Source organism: Antechinus flavipes, chromosome 6 (assembly GCF_016432865.1).
Source record: "Antechinus flavipes isolate AdamAnt ecotype Samford, QLD, Australia chromosome 6, AdamAnt_v2, whole genome shotgun sequence".
NCBI classification, from domain to species: Eukaryota; Metazoa; Chordata; class Mammalia; order Dasyuromorphia; family Dasyuridae; genus Antechinus; species Antechinus flavipes.
Window position 1 is genome coordinate 207,517,219 of NC_067403.1, and position 22,130 is coordinate 207,539,348.

The window sequence follows — 22,130 nt, forward strand, 5'->3', positions numbered from 1 at the left end:
TACTATTATTCCTTACCACATACTACTGAAGGGTGGGGGGAGTGTTTATGTTGCTAAGTGGTGCTTTAAACACCTCCAGTGTTAAGGGAGGGGGATGGAGAATGTGCCAATCAATCAATCAGCCGCAATCTCCTAGAACCTTAGCACAGCAGAGCTGGAAGAAACTTTAGCAACCATGGAGTCCAAACCTCCCTGTTTCCTAATCCCAATCCATTTCGCAGATGGAAAAAACTGAGATTCAAAGACTAGACTGGATTTGCCCAAGGTCTTCACACAGAATATAAGGGCCATTTTACAAGTATAAGGTGGGCAAGATGATAGTTAGAAAGTAGTTTGTCTAAAAAAGATCTGGGGGCTTTAGTGGACTCTAAACTTAATATGAGTTTAATAATAATAATAATAAGCTAGTAGGACCTTTAATTGCTCCAAATTTCTCCTGATTATAAAAGCTAACCTTTTTAATACCAATATTCCAAAGGTGTTTTTTATTTAAAACAGAAATCTGCATTATAAAGGTATTCGAAGATTTGAAAATGAGCATCACAGCAAAAACAAAGGTAATGGTGAGCAGAGTGCATGATACAACAATAAAGTACTCAAAAGAGAAGAGTAGGAAGTGTACGTCAGAAGAGATGGTGGGCTGTTCACAGGGTGAGGGCACCAATAACAGGAGAACAGCCCAAGTACTCAACTGGGATCTTCAAGAAAGGAAAAGAAAAAAGGACTCCTTGTACTGAACTTATGGGAGGACACGCAGAAGAGTCACACGATGGACATCCCTATCATCAATTCCTAATTTTTCCAGGACTTGCTGTTATCCTTAATCCATGAAAAGGCTGACCAAAGCATTAGGATGGCTACAAATGCTCTACCGATTCAAAGTCTCAGTGATACGGTCTGACTTCTATCAGCTCCTTCACCCACTCTGAGATAATAATAATAATAACAACATTTACATAGCATCCATGTTACTGTGCTAAGCACTTTGCAAATATTATCTCATTTTATCCTTACAACATCCCTGGAAGGTAAATGCTATTATTATCCCCATTTATGGATGAGGAAATTGAAATAAACAGAGATTAATGACTTAGCCAGTTAGTAAGTGTTTGAAGCCAGATTTATAGTCAGGTCTTTCTGAATCCAGACCAGCCGTGCTACCTACAGGTCCCTCTGAATTCCAAATGATTTCAGGGATACCCGAGGGGCTAAAGGGACACTATAGAAATCCATGATCTGGAGTTTCCTCCTATTCACACTCAGCACTAATTAACACTTTCCTTTCGTGTATTCTCCCTTGTATCTATGTTATATGCTTTCATCTTCATTCCCGACATCCCCTCCTTTGTGGGGGGCTGGCTCCCCCATACCTGTGCTGTTTATACTTCACCGGGTGATAAGGCTCAGGAAGGCACCATGATGTCTGGGTACCCACTCAACCTCAACCATGCACCGTTCTGGACCCACTTTAACTCAACCCCCAGAAACCAATCCTTTGACACGTCTCTCCTCCAATCCATGTGAATCTAGAACTCAACATCATTTTTTTCCTTAAGATCAGTTGCTAGCATAAAGACTTCTGGTGTACTTCCTGCCAAGATGGGAAGAAGGATAGGCAAGAAATTGCTGGTGTGGGCAAATTTGAGGAGTGAGTGGTATGGTTGGAAGAGTTACAATGATGATGAGGAGGAGGAGGATTAAAAAGTGGGGAAGGTATGATCATGTGACTCTTGTAAGGTCTAGGGGCCCTTATCCAATTTCCCATTAGCATTGATGAGTTAGATCCCCCAGGCAGTACATATTCCCATCAGGATCTAGGGATATCCTGATTAGAAAGCTTGATTCAGTAGGTGCACCCCAACATTAATTTCCAGTGACTCATACTCCAATTCATTCATTCTCTTTCTCTCTGTCTTTCTTTCTCTCTATCTCTTTCTCTGTGTCTCTGTCTCTGTCACTGTCTCTCTCTGTATCTCTTTGTCTCTCTCTCTTTTTCTCTGTCTCTGTCTTTGTCTCTTTGTCTCTGTCTCTCTCTGTGTCTCTCTTTCTCTCTCTCTCCCCATCTCTGTCTCTGTCTCTGTCTCTCTCTCTATCTGTCTCTGTCTCTCTCTCACTTCCCATCTCTGTCTCTGTCTCTCTGTCTCTGTCTGTCTCTCTGTCTCTCCCTCTCTGTGTCTCTCTCTATCTCTCTATTTCTCTCTGTTTCTATCTCTCTGTCTCTCTCTTTCTGTTTCTCTTTCTGTGTGTGTCTCTCTCTCTTTCTCTCTGTCTCTGTCTCTCTGTCTCTGTCTTTTTCTCTCTGTCTCTATCATCTATCTTAGTTGTTACAAAGAGATATATCATCCAAGGGGGCATATTCTCCCCTACCATGCATGGTTCCTGGGAAGAATGGGCTCAACCTGAAACGGTTTCCACAAAGAATTAGCCATGTTTACTCCTAAATTCAGCATTCATGCTGACAGACAGAATCACTCTCTTGTTGGGTTCTTGTAAGAGCCAAGCATTTCCCAAAGAAACAGTTCATTGCAGTCATTTCTGGATACTGCTGGTGAGCCTGTCTTGATTATCCACAGACTCCAGCATGGACTCTCACTCCTCCACTGTTAGTGGCTCTCCAGACCATATGATGTTCACAAGCCTTGTCCAACCATCTCTTACACTCTACCTAAGAAAGGGGGGAAAATTAACACAACAGGGACAAAAGTAATAAATTCCTAAATAGCTAGGTAGTGCAGTGGATAGAATGCTGGACCTGGAGTGAGGAAGAACTGAGTTCAAATCTGACATAGAATGGTTACCAGCAGTGGGATCCTGGTCAAGTCATTCGTCTGCCTCAGTTTATTCATCTATAAAATGGGGTAGTAATAGCATCTATCTCCCAAAGATTAGGATCAAAGAGACAATAGTTGTAAAGTTCATAGCAAAGTCTATGCCTGACACATAATAAGTGCTAAATAAATGTTAGCTATTATTAATATTGTTACATAGTCTATATGTATGCAATATAAATAACCTGAATAAGGAGAACAGATTCTCTCTGTGTGTCTTTCTCTGTCTTTTTTTAATCTTTCTGTCTCTCTCTCTCTCTCTCTTTCTGTCTGTCTCTGTCTCTCTGTCTCTATGTGTGTCTCTCTGTCTCTCTGTGTCTATCTGTCTTTCTGTCTGTCTCTCTCTTTCTCTGTCTCTGTCTCTCTGTTTCTCTGTCTCGATCATCTATCTGTCTCTCTATCTCTCTCTCTGTCTCTCTTTCTCTCTGTGTGTCTCTCTCTGTCTCTGTCTCTCTCTGTCTCTCTCTGTTTGTGTATATGTGTGTGTGTGTGTCTCCCTTCTTCCTACCTTCCTCCTCTACTCAGAGGCTTATACCAACCTTACTTCAAATTCAATTAGGTAGGAAAGAGAGAGAAAACTAGGCTGTAGCGGATTTGAGCCTTTTGAATGCATACCCAGCTCAGCAGACAATAGAAAGTACATTTCTTCACTACAATGTGAGCAGGTAAAATAAATGCACATTCTAAAGTGAAAACCAGGTCCTCTATTACACATTATTACACACTTCCTAAAAGGAGACTGACCAAGTCTCCCTACATGATTCACATTGGGGACGCTGCAATGCTGTGAAGATGGGGTCGCAATGCCCTGTCCCCCAATACAATTACATCAATATTGTGCTTTAAAGGTCACAGAATATTTTCCTTATAACACTTCCTGAGATAGATGGCAAAAATATTAGTGTTCCCATTTTACAGATGAGTGACCATTTCAGAGATAAAATGCCCCACTCAAAGTCACACAGCCCATGGGCATGAAAACCAGGATTCTGTGTCCGAGTTTAGCACTTTTTGAACCACTTGCGTTGTCTTTCTTTTGATCCTCTCTCAGATAAAATGAGGGGCTTTCTACATTTGGCTCCCTGAAATGATGACCACTCATGTTACATTCTGAAAGGACCCACTGGTGGTCTTGTCTGGCTTCCACTTCCCTGACCAAGGTGGACTCCCCCAATTTCTGCTCTCCCTGGTCCTGACTCTAATGGCGCCCATGGGGAGGGGGGATGGCAGCGACTTCCCCTTCATCCTTTCCTGAAAGGACTCGAGCTAATTATGGAACTGGGCAGGGAGCTTAGGGCAGGAGGCAGTGGGGGGGAAGGGGGAGAACAGGGGAGGGATTTTGTCAGACCATTTTCTAATCATAGCTGATGGAAAAGAGAAAATGTAAGCAGGGCAAGGAACCCTCTAAAACAGCGCGCAGACCCCGGAGGGGAAGTCGGGGACTCCGACCAGACAGAACAAGTAGGAAAAATGCCTTTTGGGTCCCAGGGAACTACTAGCTGTCATGAGGCCCAGGGCTCCACGCAAGGATGAACTGGCCACTCTCCAAGAAAGAATACCCAGGGAAAGCTTTCAGACTGAAATCAACGCTAAGTGCACTGGTTCTCCCCTGAACTGGAGATGCAAGTTCCCAGGGAAATTAATCTATTTTTAAAGGGAACAAAAAAAAGAAAAAACCAATGACAACAGACACAAATCTCATAGGGAAAAAAAGCTAAAGAAACATGACTCTCAATAAAGAGATAGAAACATCCTTCTCTTTATCTTTGCACACGTGATTCCCCCATGTCTAGAATGAAGCCTCCCTCACTTCTATCTCAGAATCCCTAGCTTTTTTTTAAGTACCATTTGATTCCATCTCTTACCTAACTTCCCTCCTCAGTTTTTAAAAGCTTTGTCTTCTTGAAATTATTTTTGTGACTTTATAATTTATTTATATTTACTTATGTACTTTAACATTTAAATACCTGCAGATATTACATCCCTGCAGTGGAATGTAAACTTCTTGAGGGCAGGAACAAGTTTGTTTGTTTGTCTCATCTCACCCGTGTCTTACATAGAAAAGGTAGTTTAAAAGAGGAATTTGAATTGTAATGATTAAAATTAAGGTCCACATTTCTATCCCAGGTCAGCTCCTTGAATCCACATATTGCAGTAAATCAGGTCCAAAGAATAGCTGTTAGAGTTCCTATACACTATCAAAGCCAAAGTTCCCTAACCTTTTTGTGGGTCATGGATTTCTTTGACAGTCTAATGAAGCCCATGAGCCAAATAGTATTTAATTATGTTTTAAATATATATGACATAATATTACAAAATTATAAAATATATTATTGTACTAGAATGCAATTATCAAAATATTTTAAAACAAGTTCATGCATATATATTAACATATATAACATATATTGGATTGCTTGCCATGGAGGGGAAGGGGGTAGGGGAAGAAAAGGAAAATCTGCAACACAAGGCTATGCAAGGGTTGATGTTGAAAAATTATCCAAGTATATGTTTTGAAAATGAAAAGCTTTAAAACAAACCAAGTTCATGGACCCAAGATTAAGAATTTATGACTTGGTTAATACCATCTTTTGACAGAGTGGAAAACAAAAAGAAGTGGCTTACTTGAATTCATGCAATGACTGAGTGTTGTGAAAAATGTCCAGGAGATGGAGGCTAGTGAATCTCTTGATTTCCAGAGTTCAAAGCTATAGTCAGCCAAGCTAATGGCTTAAATTAAATCTAGCATCAATATGATAAATTCTGGGAGTGTATGGGGTTGGACACAGGTCAGGAACATCTTTTTTTTCCTATTTGCCCTCTCATGTATGGTTCTTGTTATCCCCATTCCCTGTGATCATAACTTTATACCACTTTGAAGATAAATAGCCTGGAAAATCCAATAGCTATTTTTTTATTATAGCTTTTTATATACAAAACATATGCATGAGTTATTTTTCAACATTGATCTTTGCAAAAACTTCTGTTCCAACTTTTCCCCTCCTTCTCTCCACTCTCTCCCCTATATGGAAAGTAGATCCATACATGTTAAATATGTTAAAGTATATGTTAAATACAATATATGTATACATATTTATAGAGTTATCTTGTTGCACAAGAAAGATCAGATTTAGAAAGAATGTAAAAATAATCTGAAAAGAAAAAACAAAAGTGCAAGTAAACAATTACAGAAAGAGTGGAAATGCAATGCTATGGTTCATACTCATTTGCCAGTGTTCTTTTTCTGGGCGTAGCTGGTTCTGTTCATCACTGATCAATTGGAACTGATTTGGATCCTCTCATTGTTAAAGAGGGCCACATCCATCAGAACTGATCATCATGTAGTATTGTTGAAGTATATAATGATCTCCTGGTTCTGCTCATTTCACTTAGCATCAGTTCATGTAAGTCTCTCCAAGCCTCTCTATATTCATCCTGTTGGTCATTTCTTATAGAACAATAATATTCCATAACATTCATATACCACAATTTATTCAGGTATTCTCCAATTGGTGGGCATCCCTTCAATTTCCAATAGCTATTTTGTTCACATGGAAAGGAGGTAGAGGGAAGATTCAAAACAATAAAGTAACAAGACAAAATGGAAAATACATATTTGGACAAAAGTCCATTTGACAAAGATCTGGGAATTCAGAGAAACTTGAGAAGACGTATATGAACTAATACCACACAAAACAAAAAGAACCAGAATAATTTTCATAATGCCCACATTAACAAAAATGAAAAGAACATTGAAAGATTTCAGAACTGTAATGAATGCTATGATCAATCATGACTGCAGAGAACTGATGACAATATATGCTTCCCATCTGTGGAGAGAGAAGGGATGGGCCAGAGGTACAGAATGAGACATATGTTTTTAGGCATTTCTCATTTTTTTCTTTGACCACACTCATTCACAACAAAGAAGGGTTTCAGTGTGGGAGAAGATGGGGAAGGAAGTTATGGAAAGTGATAGTAATATTTAAAAAGAAAAAAGATAACACCAACAAAGCATTCAAGTGACACAAACATGTAAGCTCAAAGAGGCTTAAGAGTCACAAAAGATCATCAGATCTTTGGTTCATGTTCAAGACTAAGGAGGTGATGTTTAAACTGGATCCTGCCCAAGTCAAACCATATTGGATTGTGAGGTTGAATTCTGAGTACCATATCTTATGGAAGGCCATTGACAATCTGGGAAGTCCAAGCAAAGATTATAAGGGTGATGACATGCCTTGGAATGGACTAGTTGAAGGAAATGGGGATGTTTAGCCTGGAGCAGAGTTTTAGGGTGAACATAATAGTTGTCAAAGTATTTGAGCAGTATCTCATAGGAGAGGGAAGGGAGAATTGTTCTGGATGCTTATGGATGATGGCAAAAAGGTTTTATATTGTTTTTAACATGTTAAATAGATCCTGCTCTATGTTTGACATAAATATATTTTTAGCCTGACTCTTTGCATGGGAGCCAAAGCTTTTTTTTCCCTTTTGTTGTGAAGACTCAGACATGAGCCAGTTTAACATTCCCAGGAGAAATCCTGGTTGTGACTCATAAACCAAAAAGAGATGTGTGAGAAGACACCAAGTTTTTAACCCAGTCTAGTGAACTTAGATCCTTTGATTCTGAATAATTTTATGTAGTTCTTTATGATGAATCTAAGATACCTCCAGTTAGAGCCTAGCCTTTGTGTGAGATAAAGTAGAAGCTTCTGTTGTGGTCAGAATCTTATCTATGAACAACGGAGTATCAGCTCAGAGCTAGAAAAAACTGGGCTGTTAAACCATTATGTGCTTTTGGGGTCCAGGAACACACAACCAAGGGAAAGCTTCCCTTTCTAATTCCTGCAATGGGGGCCATAGGAGTTTATCAGTAGTTTAGAAAATTGGGGGCAGATTTCTTGTATCTAATACTCTCACATAGGCCCTGACTTCCCCCAGTTACTGCCTCCCACCAGGTTTAAACCCATTGGTTTCAAGTCCCTAGCTCCTTCTCCCCAAGCAAGACCCTCAGAACCTAATCCTAAATCTTAGAAAAAATCAATAATAAATTCAATTGGATTCATCTGATAAATAAATTTCATAGAATCAGCTATTAATCTGTTATTCCTATCAGGGAATGTAATGTCCTAATTCATTAGTTAAAATGCCTAATTATTTTTCTGAAGTCCCCTTAAAAATGAGACTGATGCTGGGAATTCAGCTAGTAGGACTGGACACTGGGGTTTTCCTACTTGAACAGGGGAAATTTTGTTTTTGTTTTTCTTCTATTGTTGTAGTCATGTCTGACCTTTCATGACTGGGATTTTCTTGGCAAAGATATTTGAGTAGTTTGCCATTTCCTTCTTCGGTTCCTTTTACAGATGAGGAAACTAAGACAAACAGGGTTAAGTGACTTACTCAGGGTTCACAGTAAGTGTCTGAGACTAGATTTGAAGTCCGATATTCTTGACTCCTGACCAGTGCCCTATCCATTGCCCCCTTATCCACTCCAGGAAAGTTTTTAGAGAGTTCTAAATACAATAATAGACAGTAGTCTATTCTGCTGATATGTGGAGATCCTTAATTTGTCCCCCTTCTATTATGGAATTATGAATTTCAGAATTCTCATCGTAACCAAAGAATTACCATACCATTTGCCAGTTAGAATGGACTAGTAGGTGTGGATAAGAATCTGATGTTTTAATGTATTTTTTTACACATTGTTTTATGAATCAGAGAGAGAAAAATCAGAGCAAAATGGAAAAACTATGGGAGAGAAAAAAAAAACAGAAAAAAAGGAGTGAACATGATATGAATCTCCATAGTTCTTTTTCTGGAGGCAGATGACATTTTCTATTCAAAGTCTATTGGGATTGCTTTGGATCACTGAGAAGAACCAAATTTTTAAGAATCTGATTAAATAAAATAATTAACAATATAGCTCCTTCTTAGAGGAAACACTGACCCTCATTATCACCCTTAACATGATATATTGATTCTTTGATTCTTTGTCATATGTCCCCAGCCCCTAATATGGCATCTAACACCAGCAAACCTACCTGTAACTTTTCTTAACTCTTTAACACCACATCATACCTAGTCATACCTGAATTATTTCCATGGACTTGGCATTTAAAATTAAAATAACAACTAATACTCATATTGCTTTAAAATTTTCAAAGAACTTGACTTTTGTTATTGCTTTAGATCATCAATACAACCCTTTGACATAGGTGCCATTTTTATCCCATTTTATAGAGGAGGAAGCAGGGCCAGAAAAATATAAGGTGACTTGCTCTCAGTGACACAACTAATGTCTAAGGCTAAATTTGAACTCAGATCTTCCTGACTTCCAATGTTATAATTATTATTCTACTTGGCTATTAGAGAGAGAAAAAAGAAAGAACCCAAACTAAATAGCCAGAAAAAGCTAATCAGATGCACAAATTGAAGCAAATTAAGTCTCATCTCTTGGAAAGAAACCAGTTGGGCTCAGTGGTCCTAAGACCACCCCAGTGAGCTACATGTAAGAAGGAGCATTATGATACCAGGAGAGGAGAGGACAAAGTAGTCATAAAACTGAGAAGTGTCTGGGTCAAGCTGAGAATTGAAAGAATAGTATTAGCCAGTGGCTGAATCAAAATCACAGGGTGAAGGCAAGTTTCCTGGACAAGCAGAAGAGTTCTGAACAGCAAATCTTCTAGACCCAAGAAAAAGTTCAAGAGAAGGATATAAACAAGGAAAGAAAGACCCTATAGAATTTCACGAGGGTCTTAGCAGATCCCACCCTGGAATGGCCTCTGACCAAGAAGACTGATGGTGATTTCCAGTGGGAATTAGCTAGCTAGAAGAGCAAGACTCCTTAAGCAAGATACAAGAGGCACTGTATGTAAGCTAGGGGAAGTCGAACCACCAGCAGTTCTTCTGAGATTGTTGGAGACAGCCCAAATCCCTGAACCTAGGAACTTTATTAGAAATGCTTCCAGTCCAGTGCCCTCAGTGAGCATCCTGAGCAGTCGCCCCTGTGAGATGCAACCTGGAGTGTACCCAGTGTTTCTGCCTGCAATCTCAGCTACCAAATCCAGAAAAAAAAGTTCTTGTCACAAAGTCCTTTATCCCATTAAATGATTTAGCACTAAAAACCTGTATTTTATCAGTGCAAATGAGATTGGAAAAAATGCATTTACATTTGTTTTGTTGTTATATAGAGACCCTAGGATACATCCATCTGACCTGCCCTTGAAACCTTCCAATATGTGTTGTCTGCCCATCGGAATGTGAGTTTCTTGAAAGTAGGGACTGTCTCACTGTTCTATTTGTATCCTTAGCACTTTGCACAAAGTAAGTGCTTAATAAGGAGAACTAATTGGTACAGAGAATAGAGTGCAAGGCCTGGGGTCAAGAAGACTCAACTTCCTGAGTTCAAATTTGGCTTCAGACACAAGCTGTGTGACCATGGGCAAATCAATTAACCCTGTTTGCCTCAGTTTCCTCATTTATAAAATGAATTGGAGAAGAAAATGGCAAACCGCTCTACTATCTTTGCCAAGAAAACTCCAAACGGGACCATCATGAAGAATTGGACGTGACTGAAACATCTGAACAACAACAAAATGCCTAATAAATACTTCATTTATTCAATCAACCTCAAAGCTGCTTATTGGAAGAACCCCAAAGCTATGGTACTTTCCATTGTTAATAACTGGTCTTTTAGCCTTTATGAGTTTGTAACAAACCAATTTAAAGATCAGTTCTAAAGTACAATCCAGAAAAACAAAAACATAGTTTATAAAACAGAGACTGTATTGTGTAGTGGCTAGACAGGGGCCATTGTGATTCAGGAACATTTGGCTCCAGGTCCTATTTCTGACACATACTGATTGTGTAAACCTGTGCAAGTCCCCTAACCTCTCAACTTTCTTGAGACTATAAGTTGCAGACTAGTTGCTGGTCTCTGTTTTGGTAGAGGGCGTAACCTAATAGGATTGTAGCGCCTGAGCTAACCACATTGACTAGGACATGTTGTTCAATCATTTTTCAGTCATGTCCCACTCTTCATGACCCCATTTGGAGTTTTCTTGGCAAAGATACTGGAGTGGTTTGGAGTTCCTTCTCCAGCTCATTTTATAGATGAGAAAACTCAGGCATAAAGGTTAAATGACTAGCTGGAGGTCACCCGGCTGGGAAGTATCTGAGACCAAATTTGAACTCAAGAAGATGAGTCTTCCTAACTCCAGACTGGGAGTGGTAGTGGTGGGTACTCTATCCATTGTGTCACTTAGCTACAACTAGGACATAGAAAATAAATCCTTAATGAATGACTTACTAGAGCTAGAAAGTTAGCTAGAAGTTATCTATTCCAACTCCTACTTTGCCCATAAAGATATTGAAGACCAGAAAGGACTTCTTGGGAAGTTCCCTATAAAAATTAAAGATCCGTACTAAAATAATAATCATAAAATAAAATAAAACAAAATTTTCCTGACTCACCTATAAAGAAGAAATCCCATTAAGTTCTCTTCTGAACTTGTTGGTTGTCTCACAAAAGGCATCCTCATCTATCTTTTCCTGTTGAATCATTCATAAATCCTTCACCAATAATTGTGTTAGCCCCTTTGCATCAGGTAAAGGATTACCCAGCATGAGATCCATTGCTGTAAAAAACACACAGAAATCATCAGAACTAAGGAGATAAATGAGGTGAAAACACTCCCAACTTGATTGCCATGATTCAAAGCTGAACTTTTCAGACCCACAATGGTGAGAGAACATCATTACCTGAGTATTGCAATTCCTTTTTAATGACCACATATACAAGGTTCCCGCAGCCCAGATTTGGGATTGAATTCACACCATCCCAAGAATGACTTATGTACATTAAAGACCCCAAGAATATTACTGAGTAGCTAGTTGGAATTACAAAGGATTTGAAGAGTTGGGATACTCTTGTGCTTTAGCGAGTTAATGAGGGAAGGAAGTCCTTCAAGGAATCTTCTTTAATGAATAAAAAGGAGGCTTATAATTAGAATGTTAATTATTTACATTTTTTAAAGGCATTTCTACTATGACAAGAAAGCTTCTTGTTCCCCACAATCTAGTTTCTCTTATTATGATTACTGGGATTTTTTAAATGAGATTTTTTTTTCAGACACAACAGAAGAAAAGTAAGGTATGCTGAGTCTGGATCAGATCATCTAGATTAAGCTACGGGCTCTCCCACCTGCTTGCTCTGTGACACTGGACAAGTCACCATTATGAGCTTCAATTTCCTTATCTGTAAAATGCAAATCATAATTCGTGCAATACCTACCTCCATAGGGCTATATTGGGGAAAATGCTTTGTAAAGGATGAATTTCTATGAAATAGAAGCTAAAAAGACAACACACATACAAGCATACAAATACCAACTTTGGATAAACACAATTTAAATTGTCCCAATCAAATTTGAGGATTTCTGGTAGTATTCCTGATCTCTTAATTACCCACCAGTCATAGGAACCATGGATTCTAAGACTTTTGGGAATCTGCAAAAAATCAGGGTGTGGTGGGACCAACAAATCCTCTGGGCAGAAGGAAAAGTAAAAATGACTAAGAGCCAAGATGCCACATTGGGGAACTTAAATGGACTATGAGTAAGAAAGCCACACCCTGGGCTCTCCCTGCCAAGAAAGAGAAGGGACCGCCAGGGGACAGATCTATGGGAAATTTTCTTGTTCAAAGGATGTCAGAGCTTTAAGAGATCCTAGAGTTCAGTGGAGTTCAATCCCTTCCTTATAAATGGGAACACTAAGGACCAGAAAGTGAAAGGTTCTTGATCTAGGTCATGCAATGAATCAGTGGGAGAGCCCAAGAAACATGGACCTAAAAGACTTTTTTTAGCGTTATAAGCCAACTTAACTACCTCCAAATCCAACCTTCTCATTTGATAGATGAAAAAACTGAGACTCATAGAAAGAAAAGTAGAGTTTCCAGGCCAGTGTCTAATTCCAAGTCTCTTGATTTATAGTCTATGAGTCTTAGCCACAGAAGCAGAGGTTTAGAGCTCAGGGATCTTCCCCGGCCCTTCTTATTTCACAGAAGAAAAAACTGAGGTCATAAAGTTGAAATGACCTAGTCAAAGTCACAGAGGAAATAAGTAACAAAGTGAGGATTTGAACTCAGGTTCTCTGACACCAGAACTCTTTCCCCTATGTCACCTTGCTTCCCATGATTTTCATCTAAGACTCTTGACTTTTAGTCAGTGTTCTCTCCACCAGATTCCATTTACTTCTAGGATAACTCTTCTCCTAATGAGAAATGTCTCTGGGATTGGAGGCTGGACAAGAATGAGAGTATGAAAGTCTGGCTATTTAAAATAAAATTTCCAGCCGGGGGTTATCTGACAAGGAGAACCAGAGACTTCAGAAGGTGTTATGGGTCAAGGTGGGAAACTCAAAGACAATATAGATGGACTAAGTATCCATGGCTATAGAAGTGAGAAAGACTAAGGCCAGAGCATGCTCAGTGACAGCTCTTGATCTACCTTGTAAATCATGGAATTTCGACTTGAAAAAGGTAATACGGTAGAAGATATTTAGTCTGCAACAACTCATGGAGAGATGGCGGGGTATTTAGCTTCTGGAATCAAGTGCTAGCTTTTGTGACTCAGAGTGAGCTCTTTAACTTCTCTGGACCTCAGTTTCCCCATCTGCCAAAATGAATGGAGTTGCTTCCATGACTCCTGAGGTCCTACCAGCTCTGCTGTGCTGAAAGGATTGTAGAGTCTCCCTCTTATATTACATTATGCATTCTTGTCTGTACTGGTCATATAAAAAGTTTCATTAAAACCAACAATGGCTTCAATTCAGGGAGAAATTCTTGTTACAGGATGAGAATTTGCTTTGTTCCCATCATTTCCTGTGCCTCAAATGCCCACCCTCCTTGACCTTTGAATTCCCACTCAGAAGCAATGTCAAACTCAAATAAAAACAGGTTCCACTGAACTACTCATAAAAATCCTTGCATATTGACTTAGAAAACTATATATTCCCATTATTTATGTTCTGTTATAGTTTTATTTATTTTGTTAAATGTTTCTCAATTATATTTTAATCTGACACTGGCCAAATTCAGGAGTGCTTTATGAGACATGCAGTCCAAGAGTTTGACACTTCTGCTTTAAACTCCATCTCAAATGTGTCTTCCTCCAAGAAGTCTTTTTGGATTCTCCCCAGTTGGGAATAACAACACTTATTCTCAAAACTATGCAGCTAGGTGGCACTGTAGTGGATAAATCACCAGGCTTAGAGTCAGGAAGACATCCTCTTCCTGAGTTCAAATCTGGCCTGACACTTATATCTGTGTAATCCTGGAAAAGTCACTCAGCCCAATTTCTCTCAGTTTTTTTCATCTGTAAAAAAACAAATTGGAGAAGGAAATAATGAACCACTCCAGGATCTCTGCCAAAAAACCCCAAATGGGATCATGGAGAAGCAGACATAATTGAAACATATGAACAAAGCAAGAGTTCCAAAGCATCCTAAGGTTTATATTTTTTGTTAAGAGATCTTTGAGGTAGACAGCGAAGAAGTGGTAAGCTATTTAGCTACCTCGTACTACTAGAGATGGTCTTGAACTCGCCACTCATAATTCCAAACCCAGCTTTCATTCCACCACTCTGCCTCTCAAGGAAATAAGAGAAGTGTGTGCAAAACATACTGGCTTTGAAATCAAAGGACATGGCTTCAAATCCCACTCTGTCATCTATGTGACTGAGTAAGTCATTTAACTTTATCTGGTCTCAGTTTCCTCATTTGTAAAAATGAAGGAAAGATGGCCTCTTAGGTCCCTTTAAGCTCTAAGTCTAGTATCCTATCATTAACCTTTCTCTCCTAGGACCTCATACAGCACTGTTGTCATCTCCTTCTACCTAACTATAAGTTCCTAAGATGGAGGATCTTGTCTTATGTCTTGCTGTATCTCCCCCTGTCCTGATCTTCATTCTTTAAGTGTTTAATGCACTTACCACCTTTATCTTATTTAGTCTTCATAGCTCATAATTCGCCAACAAGATCAGAACATCCATGTACTTAATATATCCATACCTCAGATGCAGAAATTGTGACCAAGTACATTGACTTGCCTAAGGTCACACAGCACACAGCAAGTCCAACAGTAGAACCCATTCTTCTACACATGCAAATCAGCGCTCTTTCACTCCTCCCACAGAAAAGTGGTAAAGAATAGATCCTTTTTAATGTTTCCCTCTAGGGTTTAGAGCAGGAAAAAAATCCCAGAGAGGAGGCTATTCAAAGCCTGGGTATTTAAACAGCATAAAGAGTTCAATTTACCTCCCATGGGTCATTTTTCCATTCCCCAGGAAGGGAGCCTTATTTTGAGTAAGTAGCTCAGAACAGAGACATAAACAGAAATTCTGGTTCCTGTGGCAAATTCAGAGAGGTCAGTCTGAACCAGGTATAGATAGGGCAGGTTAGACTCCATGGGGTCCAGTCTGTATTCCAGCCACATAGCCACTATGCCTTCAGTTTCTGGAAAATGCAGGAGGGATGGTAGATTGTGGTTGGCATGAGGGAAGGGGTGCTATGGTAATATGGCACTTCTCTGCAGTGCCATATTCCCAGAGGAAGCTTGGGACAGCTACATGTGCAGGACAGACTGTTCTAGGGGACCTCAGGGCCCAGGAATGAAAAACTGAAGGAATCTTTTATGGAAGCACACGCATTACCCCACACACACCCAGATGCTGGCCCATGGAACAAAGCCTTAATGGCCCCATTCTAATTATACCTCTGCCCAAATAGTCCTGCTTCCATCGAATGATAGGCGCATAGAGCTATAAGAAACAGCTACAAGAAACATGGGAGATCACCTAAGTCTTTTCTAGAGAATCAATTCTTCATTGCCTGAGGGACTGCTGGCACAGCCTGAGATTCTTGACAAAACTGAGAGCAGCAGTAAGGGTGAGGAGGCAGGAGGGGATGGAAATGGCAGAGGGACAATGAGCGCTCTCTGATGTATTTATTGATGGTCTCTGACAGGCCAGACAAGATGCTCTCCTTTCACCAGGGTGCAAGTGGATCAAAGTCCTTGAGAAGGAGACCAGTGATTAAGGGCATGGCGCATTTCATTAGAATGGGTTTGGGACTCAATTTTCTCCCCCTGTAAAATGTAGTTGGATTAGTCCCAGGATCCTGATCTAAATCCAAAAAAAGACCCCAGAAGTTATTTTCCCCAACTCCCCTCATTTTACAGATTAAAAAAAAAAGAGGCTCAGATGGTTGAATTGCATACCCAAGATCTTAGAGGTCGTGTCAGAGACGGGATGTGAACCAGCCCCATTCCCACTGGACCACACGAACTCGTTCTCCCATTCCATCCTCAGCATTTGCCCTTCAGGCTCTGACATCCCATGGATTAAGTTCCCTTCTAAGTTGAGATACCCAACACTTCTCTCACTTCTGAGATATCCTTTCCTTCTTTTTCTCTACCAGACTCCAACAGTGCCTCCCTATAGCTGCCACCTTTCTTCCAAACCCAGCCCCGCTCATGGGGCAAGGCAAGCCCCATCACTGGCACGGGCGGCGGGGCGGGTAGCAGTTTCCCAGCTGAGGGTTGGAAGCTGGATTGTTTGAAGACATATGGCATCCCAAGTGTAACAGATAGTCGGATCTCAAGGGGAAACCATTGTTCATTCATCTGGACCGAGTGACATTCTTTATGCAAGAATAACTCTTGATTAAAGGGTGAGTTTTAATGGAAACTAATTAGGCCAGCTCTTTAGCCTGGGCATAACGATCAAATGAGCTGTCGCGCTGTACCTGATACAATGATCTCGCTCGGTACAAGATTTTATTCCTTGGCAATTACACTCCCACGTGGCCCGGCATGTGTTTATTGCCTGGAGCACACATGTCAAATTAAAAAGCAACTAATTCACCTGATATTTAATTATTGCCTCGTACTACAGACAGCCAGGGAATGTCAAAGCCAGCCATCCTGCATGGGAGACGCAGGAACCGAAATCTTCTTCAGCAAAGAAGAAAAAAAAAAAAAAGCAAAAATTATTTAAAAAATAGAGATGAAATATGTATGGACTTCTATAGTTTCTTATTCAGCGGCCTCGCAATTCTGTTACAAAACCTACTCTCCCCAATCTTGAATAATTTACCATTCCTGCTTCCTACAGAGGGGAGATTCAGCAGAGGGAGGGCAGCAAGCAAAGGCAGCCAAGACAGCCAGCTCCAATGACGAGCTGGATTTGTTTCTGTCCATGATTAATGTGCTTATCCAGTCCGGTCAAAGCAAAGCTTTCAGCCACTGTCCCTCTGCCACTAATAACCTCTGACAGGTGAGACAAGATGCTCTCATTCCATCTGAGAGCAGGCAGGCCAGAGTACCATTGAGAGAAATGGTCACGCTCTCCTCAACTTGGAGGGGGAAGACTAGGAGACCCTTATCTCCCCCTTCCTCATCACACAACTTAGCTGGAAAGTTTTCCAGAGTTATACTTCAACTAATAAAGACAGCAAACCATGGTGGAAAGAACATTGAACTGGCCTCCAGTTTCAAATCTCAGCTCTGCCACTGACTTGCTATGGGACCTTGAGCAAGTCAATATGTGACCTTACTTTCCCTTTTTGAGAATCAATTTACTCGTCTGTAAAATGAGGGAATCAGACTGAATGAGCCCTTCTTCTTCTGGCTTCCAAGTTTCAGCAGCAGTGAAGTTAATCTGACCCTGAGTGGAGAAAGAGCAGGAAAGAGGATGGAGAGTCAAACAACAATTTGAGAAAGGAATCTATGTGAAAAAACATAATAATTTCTTTCCTAGTTTGACCTATGTTTTCATTGATATGAGGAATGACTTTTTATGGAAACATCTTCTACTAATATAGATTAGCAACTCTTCTAATGTCAGTTAAAAGCATGGAGCTGAAAAGGTACCATAGCTGAACCTCCTCATTTTTACAGATGAAAAAGTGGAAGCTCTTGGAGTGATTTTCCCAAAGTTCCCAAAGCTCATCAGGATTTGAACTTGACTCTGATTTCAGCATTCTCACTCAGCACTTTCTTCTGGACCTCCATGTTTCCTGATAGTCCTAAAATATTCCATGGTGACACTGAGATGACAGATGATTTACACACAACTACACAGCTGGTGTATATGAGAGGCTGGACATGAATTCAGGTTTTCCAGATTCTTCAATAACCCTCTATTCACCAAATTACACTGCCTCTCCTTAGGAGAAACATAAAACATAGAACTTTAAGGTTTCTATAGCTATTAATATATGCTGTCTCACTTTTGTGTCCCAATGAGCCTAAGATATAAATACAAATAAAAATAAAGATATTATAGAAAGGCATTATCTGCCCCATTTTACAGATAACAAAATTGAGACTGAAAGTGATAAAGTGACTTGCCTGTGATCAAATAGTTAACAAGTGGCAGAGGTAGGCTTTGAATTTTTGTCTTTGTAGAACCACGAATCATCCTTCTCAAATTGGAAGGGGTAGCTCTTAACCATTGTACCACATGATTTCTCATGCTGCTTCCTTGCAAGAGGAGACAAACAAGAGGAGTCAGGTATTATTTCACAGTCGCCCCAGTTTGGACTCTAATAGCCAATTGTCCCATCTTGCTTTTCTCATCCATGCCCCATATGGAGCAAGGTCCAGTTGAATCCGTGGAATCCATCAGTGTCCTGTCAAGGAGTAAGTTTCCCGTATGTCTTAGATGGTTGTACTCCAACAAAAGGCATCTAATTACCCGTAATCTTAATTGCACAGTCTAATACTAAAAACCCTTAATAAGAGAGCTTTTGTATTTACCAAACTACACAGCTCGTGAAAATCCCCTCCAAACATCTGGCAGAAGGCCCGGGCACAGGAAGTGTGGCTAGAACCTCTAATGACTGCAACATGTAAACAAGTGTTTGGTTTCCACTGATAATCACTTACTTCCAGTGTCAGGCTTACCCAGCAGGCTTGGGAGATACACAACCTCCCTGAGGCCCCTGAGCTGGGGATCCTCCAGAGCCCACCAAAGTGTCAGATCACAAATGTGATGGTAAAGGGATCGGAAGAGAAGGAACCCTACCTTTCTTTTATAGTTTGCTTCACTGCTGCACCTCAAAGCCTATGCTCACTTCCATCAGGTAGGACACCTCTGACAAGTATGATTGGCATTCTGTCTTTGCCCACCTCCCTTTTCACTTTGATTTATCAGTTTGGAGATAAATATCATTTGGTCAGATCACCCTTGTATTTGGGTCCAAGGCTAGTCTAATTTTGTTTTCTTTTTTAATTGTTACAGATATATTTTAATTTTATTTCTCCTTCAATTCTACCTCTCTCCTTCCCTTAGCACAGAATCATTCCCTCTAATAATAAAAAAAGGCAGTTCAGCAAAACTAGCCAATAAATCAGTTAAGCTTGATGGTATGTTTCACATCTATGGTCCCGCATTTATGGAAGGAATTGAGAGAGATGTATTTTCTCATTTCTTTTTCTTTAATTGTTTTTTAAATTAATAAGCATTTATTTTCTCTCTTCCACCCTTCCCCCCAATTGAAAAATAAAATAAAAACAAAATCCTTAGAACAAATGTGCATAATTAAGCAAAACAAATTCCCACCAGGGCCATATCTATAGAAAATGTCTCCTTCCTTACTGTAAATCTATCACCTCTCTGTTGGAAGTTGGGTGGGTTGTTTCACCTTTGAACCTCTGAATTCATAACTGGTCTTCATCTCTTTTTCAGGCCAATGTTTGTCATATAACTAACCAAATCAATTTGGATTTTTTTTGTTCTTTTCATTTATGTGGTTATAGTCTTTGTGTATGTCAATTTTTGGATCTATTTCTTTCAATTTGTATCCATTCATATGAATCTTTCCATGTATTTCTATATTCACCATATTCATTATTTCTTACCACACAATAATCTGTCACATCCTTGTACCTTAACTTGCCTCGCCATTTCCCAGTCAATAGTTATCTACTGAGTTTCCAGTTCTTTGCTAGTTAAAAAAAATTTGCTATTAAACAAAATCCTGCTCCAAACATGTGAACATGTATCACAAGTCTTTCATTTTTGTCATTGACTTCTGTGACATATATACTTAACAGTGAGATCATTAGGTCAAATGGAATGACTACTTCCTTTCTCTCAGGCCTCAGTTTCAGTAAAATGGCAGCAATGGGATGATGGGAAAAGGGATGCATAGACTAAATTCAGAACAATCTAATAAACATTTAACTGGCTATAAGATATAAAGCATCCAGTGCTAGGTTCTACAATTCAAAGACAAAAACAAGAAGAAAAAATAGTCCCTCCCTCAAAGAGCTTTTCATTCTACTAGAGGAAGGAGAAGGATATGAATAAAATAGGTACACAAATCCAACTTAAATGCTGAACAAACTGTACACAGATTAATAAGCATTTATGGAAAGCCTACTTATTGTGTGCCAGGCACCAAAGCAAGATGCTGAGGAAATGAAATAAAAAATGAAGTCTCTACTGCCTCCAATCCCCATTAGAATATAAACTCCTTAAGAGCAGGGGCTTTTTTTGCCTCTTTTTTATATCCCCAGAACTTAGCAAAATGTCTGGCATGCAGAACGTGCTTAACAAATATTTATTGCTTGATTTAGGGAATTAATGATTGAGGATAAAGGAGTGGGGTAAACATCAGGAAAACATGACATTTTAGCAGAGCCAGAATAAAAGATAATGATTCTGAAATAAAGAAGTGAAGAAGTGATCTATTCCAGGTTGAGGGACAGGGAATGGAATGACATTCGGGAATTTAAAGTCCCTCCCACTCTGGCATTCTCTGGACTCTCATATCCCAGGAATATAAGACATTTTGTCTTTGTTCTATGATATGTTCTTCCCAACAGATCCATTTACAGATTTAAAAATGAAAATGAAAAATTTGCTACCCAAATTGCTGGTCCATATTCCCAAGCAATCCTCATCTAAGATCGTTTTCTCTTTAAGAATGCTTGCCTCATCTGCCTCAGCAGCACAAAGACTGGTGTGACTGCAGAAGGAGATTTCTTAACGATGAACTCATGGAAAGCAGGTAAGATCTCCCGATGGCATCAGTGTTCATAAAAAGGAACTGCAAGGGTCAGGGTGACATCCATCATAAGCTTCAGTGAATACAATCTCTCTTTAAAAGGTCCTCTGATACTAGAATGAATCCATTGACAAAGAATTGTGGGTTATCAGGATTTAGAACTGGAAGAAATATTGGGTTGATAGATCCCCACAGAATTAATGGACAACTTAGGATCTCTGTGAACATAAATGGGAAAAATACATTATTTCAATTTTATTTACTTATTTTTGTAATCCCACATATTTTATTTTATGCACTTAAAAACATTATTCTGAAAGGGAGTCCATAGGCTTCACTACCCAAGGAGTCTATGAAACAAAATAAGGTTAAGAATCCTTGGTTTCTACTGGTCCTGAATTCCAAAGAGATCATAAAAAAGGGGAAAGAACCCACATGTGCCAAAATGTTTGTGGCAGCCCTTTTTGTGATGGCTAGAAACTGGAAACTGAGCGGATGCCCATCAGGTGGGGAATGGCTGAATAAGTTATGGTATAGAAATGTAATAGAACAATAATGTTCTACATGAAATGATCAGCAGGATGATTGCAGAGAGGCCTGGAGAAACTTACATGAGCTGATGATGAGTGAAGCAAGCAGAACCAGAAAAACATTGGACAAAGCAACAAGATTTTATGATGATCAACTATTATAGTTCTTCTCAGTAATCCAACAATCCAAGGCAATCCCAATAAACTTTAGAAGGAAAACACCATTCACATCCAGAAAGACCTATGGAGACTGAATATGGACCAACATACACTATTTTCATCATTTTTTTCCTTTTCTCATGGTTTTTCTCTCTTGTTTTCTCCCATTCTCTTCTTTTGTTTCTTTCCCAACCTGACTCATATGGAAATGTGTAAAAAAAAATGCATGACATGTATAATCTAAAAAAGAAGGAGGAAGAAGAGGAAAAGGAGGAAGAGGATCCTTGGCTTATTTAACTCAGGGATCTACATTCAGAGTGCACATACTCCAAAAGGGTAAAAAATCTTATTTACCAAGTAGAAATCATTTTTGGTAAATAAATACATTATTTTTTGGAAACCAAAGCTATGATAATAAAAATCACTTTACTCTTGTGCTTAAGTGATGCAGTGAATAGAGTATTTACTGATCCTGGAGTCAGTAACACCTGAGTTCAAATACAGCTTTGAACACTTACTAGCAGTAGACCCTGCTTACCTCTTAGTC